Source organism: Ochotona princeps, chromosome X (genome assembly GCF_030435755.1).
Source record: "Ochotona princeps isolate mOchPri1 chromosome X, mOchPri1.hap1, whole genome shotgun sequence".
In the NCBI taxonomy this organism is placed as follows: domain Eukaryota; kingdom Metazoa; phylum Chordata; class Mammalia; order Lagomorpha; family Ochotonidae; genus Ochotona; species Ochotona princeps.
The window spans coordinates 65648368-65657307 of record NC_080865.1 but is presented as its reverse complement, the minus strand read 5'-3'; positions in this window follow the sequence as shown (position 1 = coordinate 65657307).

Here is an 8940-nt window from a genome sequence, read left to right as displayed (position 1 = left end):
CCCTAGGAATGGGAGGAAAGAGTGCCTAAAGAGGCTTTGGTGGGAGGCTGAGGAGGCACAGTCCTGTTGTCTCTAGAGGGGGAGGGGGTCCACATTTGACTTTACTAAGCAAGCATTCTTCCTTTTTTAAAAAAAAAATTATTTATTTTTTATCACAAAGTCAGATATATATAGAAAGGAGGAGAGACAGAGAGGAAGATCTTCCATCCGATTATTCACTCCCCAAGTGACTGCAACGGCCGGTGCTGTGCCAAACTGGAGCCAGGAGCCAGGAACTTCCTCCAGGTCTCCCACGTGGGTGCAGGGTCCCAATGCATTGGGCCATCCTCGATTGCTTTCCCAGGTCACAAGCAGGGAGCTGGAAGGGAAGTGGAGTTGCCAGGATTAGAACCAGAGCCCATATGGGATCCTGGCGCGTTCAAGGCGAGGACTTTAGCCACTAGGCCACCATGCTGTGCCCAATTCTTCGTTTTAGTGTCGAGAAATGGGATTATCCTACCAGAGTGTTTACCAAGCCAGCTGTTTCATTCCTCCTGTGTTTACACTTGACATTTCTATCTCTTGAAACATGAGTAGTTAGGAGCAGAAAATGTTTGTAGAAGTTGTACAAAGACTTTAGCCCTGTGTTTGCAAGTAAACTGTTAACACTTGCTTAGCCATCACAGAACACAAACTTCAGTAGCAGACCTGCATCAGCTTCATTTCTAATTCACCCTTCACAAAAAGCCTCTGTGTTTCAAACTGTGATAAGCAGAAGCAATGACCTCAGAAACACGGCTTCAATGGCTTAACTAGAAGCTGCAGTATCAGGATGGACCATATAGTAGTAGTGAACAGGAAAAAAAATCCTGCTATTAGGCCTGTATATGTTGAAGATTTTATGTTCCACATTTGGCTCTTGATACTTGAAGCTTAATGAACAAAAAAAAAATAGAAGCTTTCTAAATTACAAGTACATGTATTTGGGAAAACTTGATTGGCCATTTTCTAAAAGAAAACCAATAGGCATTCAAGGCTAAGAAAAAAATGTATGATGCTAGGTGTGATGGAGCTAAGTTTGCAGCTTGAAAATGCTCTATGATCATAGTTGATTAAGGGGAATACAACTACAAATGGGCACAACAAACATTGAAAGGCAAAATAAAGCCATGCTGTGAGACCTAGGAGTTTAGGAGGAACGTAGAAGGGGGACACGCGGGGAGAGGGAGATAAGGCCAGGTCTAAGGCAGAGGCTATGACACTGGCCAGAGATAGCTGATTGTGAGGTCAGAGCTGGGAGTGACTAGCTGGGCAAGATGGCTGCTTGGGAAGTACAGGATATGAAGGTGAATAGAGTAGGAAAAAGGATCAGATACAGTAGATTATTCTAAACTGGTATGTTAATGAAATGGTGACTATATTAAATGTGACTTGGTGTTTGTATGTGAGGAAGAGGCAGTTAGATAAAGACACACACACACACACACAGAGAGAGAGAGAGAGAGAGAGAGAGAGAACAGAGATAGAAATAAACAAAAAGATATATAGATCCCTCATGGGTAATCAGAGTCCAACAGCCTCCTGCATTGGCCACTATGTGATCTGAGGTTTGCTCTGAGTTCTATACACTGATATCCCGTACATGAAAGAAGCATTCGCCTTTATGTCCTCAGCCTACGTAAATATTCAGCCCTTGCCTCCACACTCTGGACACGCTGAGCTTCTTTCTATTTCTCCAAACCTTTGTGCCTTTACACCAGGTTATGATTCCCTGCATCACCCTATGTGCTTGCTGGGGCATAACGAACTTAGTTTTTAGTTCCCAAAAGATTTATGTTTATAGGGGAGTTTAGGAACACAAAATAACAAACCCATACAGCAACCTAAGTCAGGATAGTTAAAAATAGCCATGATGTGTCACCAAGGATTCTCGGAGGAACTGAGACAATGACCGCCCCTTGGAGAGAAGGGTTTGGTTTACTCTGAGGCTGAGGCCATGACACCTGCCAGAGCTAACTGACTGTGAGGTCAGAGCTGGGCGTGGTTGGCTGGGCAAAATGGCTGCAGGGAAGGATAGGAAATGAAGGTGAATAGAGTAGGGCCAAAGGATCAGAGAGTAGATTAATGTGAACAAAGTTGTTAAAGAAATGAATATATTACATGCCATTCTATGTGTGTGTGTGTGTGTGTGTGTGTGAGAGAGAGAGAAAGAGAGAGAGAGAGAGGCACTGGGTTCATGGGAATATGTGTTATAATAAGCTAAAGAAGGAAAAGGGTGGGGGAGAAACAGGGAGAGGAATAACTAGAGGAAAATAGATACATAAAGCAACAGTATCACCCAGGGATGATGAGATTTCTACCAGTCTGGTCCACTGGCTCTACATTATCTTAAGCATAGCGTAATTCCATCCAATGACATCCCACACTTCTAGCAAGCTAACCACACTATGCCCTCAGCCTTCATTAAGTATTCCCACCCTAGCCTCACACTCTATAAACTGAGCTTCTTTCAATTTCTCCAAGCCTTTGTGCCTTTACACCATGTTATGGTACCCTGCATCACCATATATACTTGCTGTGACAAATGGATGTTAGTGTCGAGCTCTCAAAGACATGTTGATGTTAGTAAGAGAGAGAAAAGGAACATAAGTACGTAACAAGGCAGTGAAGTAAGGCTGGATATGTAAAACTATCATGATCTGAATCTTAGGACTCTAGGACAGAGTCAAAGTAGGGACACTGCTGGGAGAACTGTGTTTGGCCAAGTCTCAGGTACAGGCCATGACACCTGCCAGAGCTGGCTGACTGTGAGGTCAGAGCTGGGAGTGGCTAGCTGGGCCAGATGGCTGTGGGGAAGGATATGAAATGAAGGTGAATAGAGTAGGGGAAAAAGTATCAGATATTTTAACTCAAAAAATTTGTTAAAGATATGAATGCATTATGTGCCACTAATATGTGTGTATATATGCGTGAGAATGTTGTTATGGGAATATGAGTTATACTGAGCAAAAAAAAGAAGGATAAGGAGAAACAGGGAGAAGAATAACTAGAGGAAAATAGGTACCTAAAGCAACAGTATCACCCGGGGATGGTGTGATTTCTAGCAGTCTGGTCTACTGGGTCCATATTATCTGAAAGCACAGTCTAAAATACATTATGACATTCCACACCTGTCACAAAGCAACAACTATATCCTCAGCCTTCATTAAGTATTCCCAACCTAGACTTTACAATTTACACACTGAGCTTCTTTAAATCTCTCCAAGCCTTGGTGCCTTTACACCTACCCTGCATTGCCCTATGTGCTTGCTGTGACACATGGATCACATGTAGTGTCTAGTTCCCAAAGACCTGTTAATTTTAATAGAGTGGGAAGGGAAACAGAACACCAAACAAGCCTGTAAGCGAAGTTTGGATATTTAAAAAAAAAGCCATGATGCGAATCTTCAGACTCTAGGACAGAGTCAAAGTAGGAACAATGCCGGAAAAGGTTAGTTTGGCCAGGTCTTAGGCAAAGGTCATTACCCCTGCCAGAGCTGGCTGACTGTGAGGTCAGAGCTAGGGGTGGCTAGCTGGGCCAGATGGCTGTGGGGAAGGATAGGAAATGAAGGTGAATAGAGTAGGGCCAAAGAATCAGAAACAGCAGAAATATATTCAAAACTGTGTTGTTAATGAAATAGTGACTATATTAAATGTTATTTCATGTTTCTATGTGTGTGTGAGTCGGAGCATGTGAGAGAGAGAGAGAGAGAGAGAGGAGAGGAGATAGACAGCCAAAATTAGGCAAAGAGAGCTAAAGATCCCTGATGGGTGATCAGAGTCCAACAGCATTCTCCCTTAGCCACTATGTGACCTGAAGTTCACCCTGAATTCAATACGCTAATATCCTGTACATAATAGAAGCATTCACTTTATGTCTCCACCTGCAGTAAATATCCAGCCCTTGCCTCCACACTCTGGACACACCGATCTTCTTTCTATTTCTCCAAGCTTTGGTGCTTTTATACCAGGTTAGTGTATCCTGGATTGCCCTACCTGCTTGCTAGGGCATACAGAGCTTAGCATTTATTTCCCAAATGCTTTATGTTTATAGTAGAGCACATGAGAGCACAGTAACAAACCCATACAGCAACCTAGGTCAGAATAGTTAAAAACAGCCATGATGTGACACCTAGGATTCTAGCAGGAGTGATAGGGAGAGAGGAATCTCCTGGGAGAGAAGGGTTTGGCCAGTCCTCAGGCAGAGAGCATGACACCTACCAGAGCTGACTAACTGTGAGGTCAGAGCTGGGTGTGGCTAGCTGGGCAAGATGGCTGTGGGCAAGGATAGGAAATGAAGGTGAATAGAGTAGGGCCAAAGGATCAGATACAGTAGATTAATCTAAAATATATGTTCAAGAAATGAATATGTTACATGCCACTCTGTGTCAGTACATATTTGTATGTGACTGTCTTTATGGGATTATGCATTATAATAAGCTAAGGAAAGAAGGAGAGAGAGAGAGAGAGAGAGATAAAGAGAGAGAGAGAAATAACTAGAAGAAAATAGGTATATAAAGCAACAGTATCACCCAGGGATGTTGAGATTATTTCCCGTCTATTGCACGGGGTCCATATTATTCTAAAGTACAATCTAAATTCCATCCAATGACACCCCACAAACCAACCACTCTTCATCCTCAGTCTTCATTAAGTATTCCAACCCTAGCCTTTACAATTTACATACTGAACTTCTTTTTATTTCCCAAAGCCTTGGTGCTTTTATACCAGGTTACTGTACCCTGCGGTGTCCTATGTGCTTGCTGTGACACATGGATCTTAGTGTTGAGCTCCCTAAGACATGTTGATGTAAATAAGGGAGGGAAAAGGAACATAAGCACCAACCAAGTCAGTAAGCTAAGGTTAGATATTTTAAAAGGCCACAATCTGAATCTTAGGACTCTAAGACAGAGTCAATGTAGGGACACTGTTGGGAGAGGTGGGTTTGGCCAGGTCTTAGGCAGAGGCCATGACACCTGCCAGAACTTGTTGACTCTGAGGTCAGAGCTGGGAGTGACTAGCTGGGCAAGACTGTTGTGAGGAAGGATATGAAATGAAGGTGAATAGAGTAAGGCAAAAGTAACAGATACAGCAGATTATTCTAAAAAATGTGGTAAAGAAATGGTGAAAAGATTAAATAGCATTTTGTGTCTGTGTATATATGTGTGTGAATGTGTATGTTTATATTTGGGTGGGAGAGAGAGAGAGAGAGAGAGAGAGAGAGAGAGAGAGAGAGAGTAGGGGGTTGATTTCAAGAGAAAAATAGGTACGGAGAGCAAAAGAGTCACACTGGGATGCTTAGATTTGTTTCAGCCTGGCCCTCTGACTCCTTATTATTCTATAATACAGTCTAAATTCCATGCAATGACATCCCACACCTGTCACAAGCCAACCACATATGTCCTCAGCCTTCATTATGTATTTCCACTCTAGCCTTTACACTTTACATACTGATATTCTTTCAATTTCTCCAAGCCTTGGTGTCTTTACACCAGATTACTATACCCTGGATCAATCTGTGTGCTTGCTGGGACATAGAGAGCTTAGGTTTTAGTGTCTAAAGGCTTTGTGTTTATTATGGAGTTTAGGAGAACACAATAACAAACCCATACAGCAACCTAAGTCAGGATAGTTAAACACAGTCATGATGTGACACCTAGGATTCTAGCAGGAACTGAGAATAGGGATGCCCCTGGGAGAGGCGGGTCTGTCCAGGTCTTAGACAGAGGGCATGGCTCCTGCCAGAGCTGGATGACTGTGAGTAGCTAGGTTAGCAAGATGGTTGCAGGGAGTGATAGCAAATGAATTTTATTAGAGTAAGGCCAAATGATCAGATCGTAGTTTGTTACAATATGTTTGTAAAGGTGGACACCTTATGTAATACTTTGTGTGTTTTTCTGAGAGTGACACAGAAAGAGAGGGGGGTGGAATTATCATAGAATGTATCATATCCGCCTATGCTTGTTTAGTGTTAATATTTTGCTTTACTGTCTCCTTTTTTGGGTGAAATACATTCTAAGATCTATAGAATGATACGTATACCTGTCACGATCCCTCTTTATGTCTTCAGCCAGGTTTAAATATTCAGTCCTAGTCTGTTCATTCTCCATTCTTTGTAATTCTGTTTCTTCCATGTCTGTTGCTTAGGTCAAGTTACTCTGCTCTGTTTCACCATTCTTCTTTTGTGTTTCAAAACTCTATCCATCCCTATCCTTGGTACCTTCTACCAACCTACTCCAGACAGAGATGATTTTCCTTGTGTTGTTCTCTTTTCACAGCACATTTGAGCTACCCAATTATTGTTATTATTCTTGTCTCGGACCGCTTCTAAACTCTGGGAGTCCACAGGGCAAGAACCCTGTGTTAGTGGTCTTTGCATCTCTAGTACCCTACACAGAGCCTGTCCCATGTCAGGGGGAGTATCCTGCTTAAGCCCTCATTGCCACTAACAGCTGAAAGGAGTTTGACAACATGGAAGCAGGGAGAGCAAAGAAGAAACTAAATGGGGAACACATGGTGATTTTAGGTAGATGAGTAAGGGCCAAGTGGGTAGAGTGAGAGGTTCCTGTAACACACTGGCATGTCTGACATGAAGATAAATAAACCACAATTGTGTAGACACTGTGGAGGTGTAAAGTTAAATGAAACTTCCTTCGCATGGTTTCATAGGGAAGAGAACTCAGACACACAAAGGAGAAAATGTCCATACATTTTGAATCTCTTAAACTGCAGCAACATTTTCAAGGTTAAGGCTTTCAATATGAAGTCCCTCAGCACTCAGTGAGGTGTTTAAGTAATATTTGCTATGGAAGCTGATTTAGCTGAGATCTCAACAAAGCTTAACAATGCTAGACTAGATACAACTTTCTAAGCATGATATTGCAAGTTCTAATAGCATTCAAAAATCTCATGTCTGTGTGCTCCAAACCATTGGGAGCTTTATTGAAGAAGACAGGATCATTGATGGAAATAGAGGAAAGAATTCATTAGGAAGCCAAGCGAAACAGATGGAAAATGAGTACATGGAAAATACACACAGAAGAGAATTTCAGAGAAGAAATAATGGGAACACGTAAGAGGTAGCACAAATAAAAGCATATGTCTATTCAGAAAACTAGTTAAAAGTACAGATGTAAGTAAGCTGACTAAATTATGAGGCATCTGGTGGCTATGCATAAAATATGAGACCTTAGAAGATAAGGAGGTGCTTTTCAATTTTGTAATAGGTGCATAACCAAAGGTTACTGAAAGGATACTAGAAGAGGGATTTGGAAAAGGAAGTGGTAATGTTAGTATGTGAATAAGACGTGAATGGATGGTTACTGTATTGTCACTTGTTCCCAAAAAGGAGAAGAGAAGAGAAAGTTTCTAAGACTTTAACTAGCAGATCAACTTCATTTTTCTATTTATTTTTAAAGAGTTTTATTTATTTTTATTGCAAAGTCAATTATACAGAGAGGAGGAGAGACAGAGAGGAAGATCTTCCATCCATTGATTCACTCCCCAAGTTGCTACAATGGCTGGAACTGAGCTGATCTGAAGCCAGGAGCCCAGAGCCTCTTCTGGGTCTCCCACGTGGTTGCAGAGTCCCAAGGCTTTCGGCCATCCTTAACTGTTTTCCAGGCCACAAGCAAGAAGCTGGAAGGAAAGAGGGGCTATCAGGATTAGAACTGACACCCATATGGGATCCTGGTACATGTAAGGCAAGGACTTCAGCCACTAAGCTACTGCACTAGGCCCTCATTTGTCTATTTAAAGACAGTGTAAAACTGCAATAGCTTAGAAATTTGGTTTTTTAGTTAAGCCAATCATGAAAACTGTTGTTGCAGTGGCCCTTGGGTATCAATTATGACCTCAGAGCGGTGAGCTTGACAGGGATTGACTGAGCACTAAATGAGCTCATCAATTTAACATTATGTTCTAGGGTGCTGGGGAGAGTATAAAAGGGAGCACAGGAGCCCTGCCAAATTAGCTCTTCCACAGTTTCTGTTAGTCAGCAGGATGTAGCATAGGTAAGTATAACTGCAAGGCAGGTAGATAGTTATTGGCTTAGGGTTTGGGTTAATGTGAATGTGTTTAGACTGAACACTGATGTTGAAATGGAGTGGAAGGTGGGGATGGCCTCATCTAGGGTTGAACTGGATGTTGAGATTGGAATTTCAAGTGAGGTTGGAGAGTGGAGCAGGTATAGGAAACAGCCCTGGCTTCTTAAGGAAATTATCATACTGGTCGGTGTGGAGCAGAAAAGTCATATTGGAAAAGCAGATAGGAAATATGAGGGTACCCTGCAAGCCATTCATGGCAGATGGAATGAAAAGATAAGTTTATTTTGGTACCAAAACCATTCATCTATCCACTCTCCAACCTCACTTGAAATTCCAATCTCTACTCAGCATCTTCCATGAATTGTTTGACATATACCCTTATATGTGAAGATGATATAGGGGGGGTGGCTGCTTGAGGGGGGCAGTGTTGGCCCAGGGGAGGTCTGACATGACTTAACAATGTGCTCTTGTTTATGTCATTTCCTTTGCCCAATGTCTGCCAAAGAAATTAAAACCCAATGACAAAGGATACAGGAAATCAGGGAAGGCCACAATCCCTAGTAAATGTTAAATAACAGCCAGAATACTTAAAGTCGTTGCCTATATTTTCAATGTTAAATATGCTTTTGTGATCAGAAAGAGGAAATACAAGACTAAGCCTGATTAAAAAAATGGTAAATACGCAATTAGGAGTAAACCAGTATTGAGCTTTCTATCTTATCACTCGGACAGGCAGGGTTATTTCCTAGGTGATTGGGCTTTTAGAGTTAATACAAAAATTAAACTCAGTCAAAAACCTAAGTGCAAGCTGCAAAGAGCCCTTGTTTCTGGCAAAATTTTGCGCAACAGCCGTCTTTGCTCAGATTATTCTGAGCTG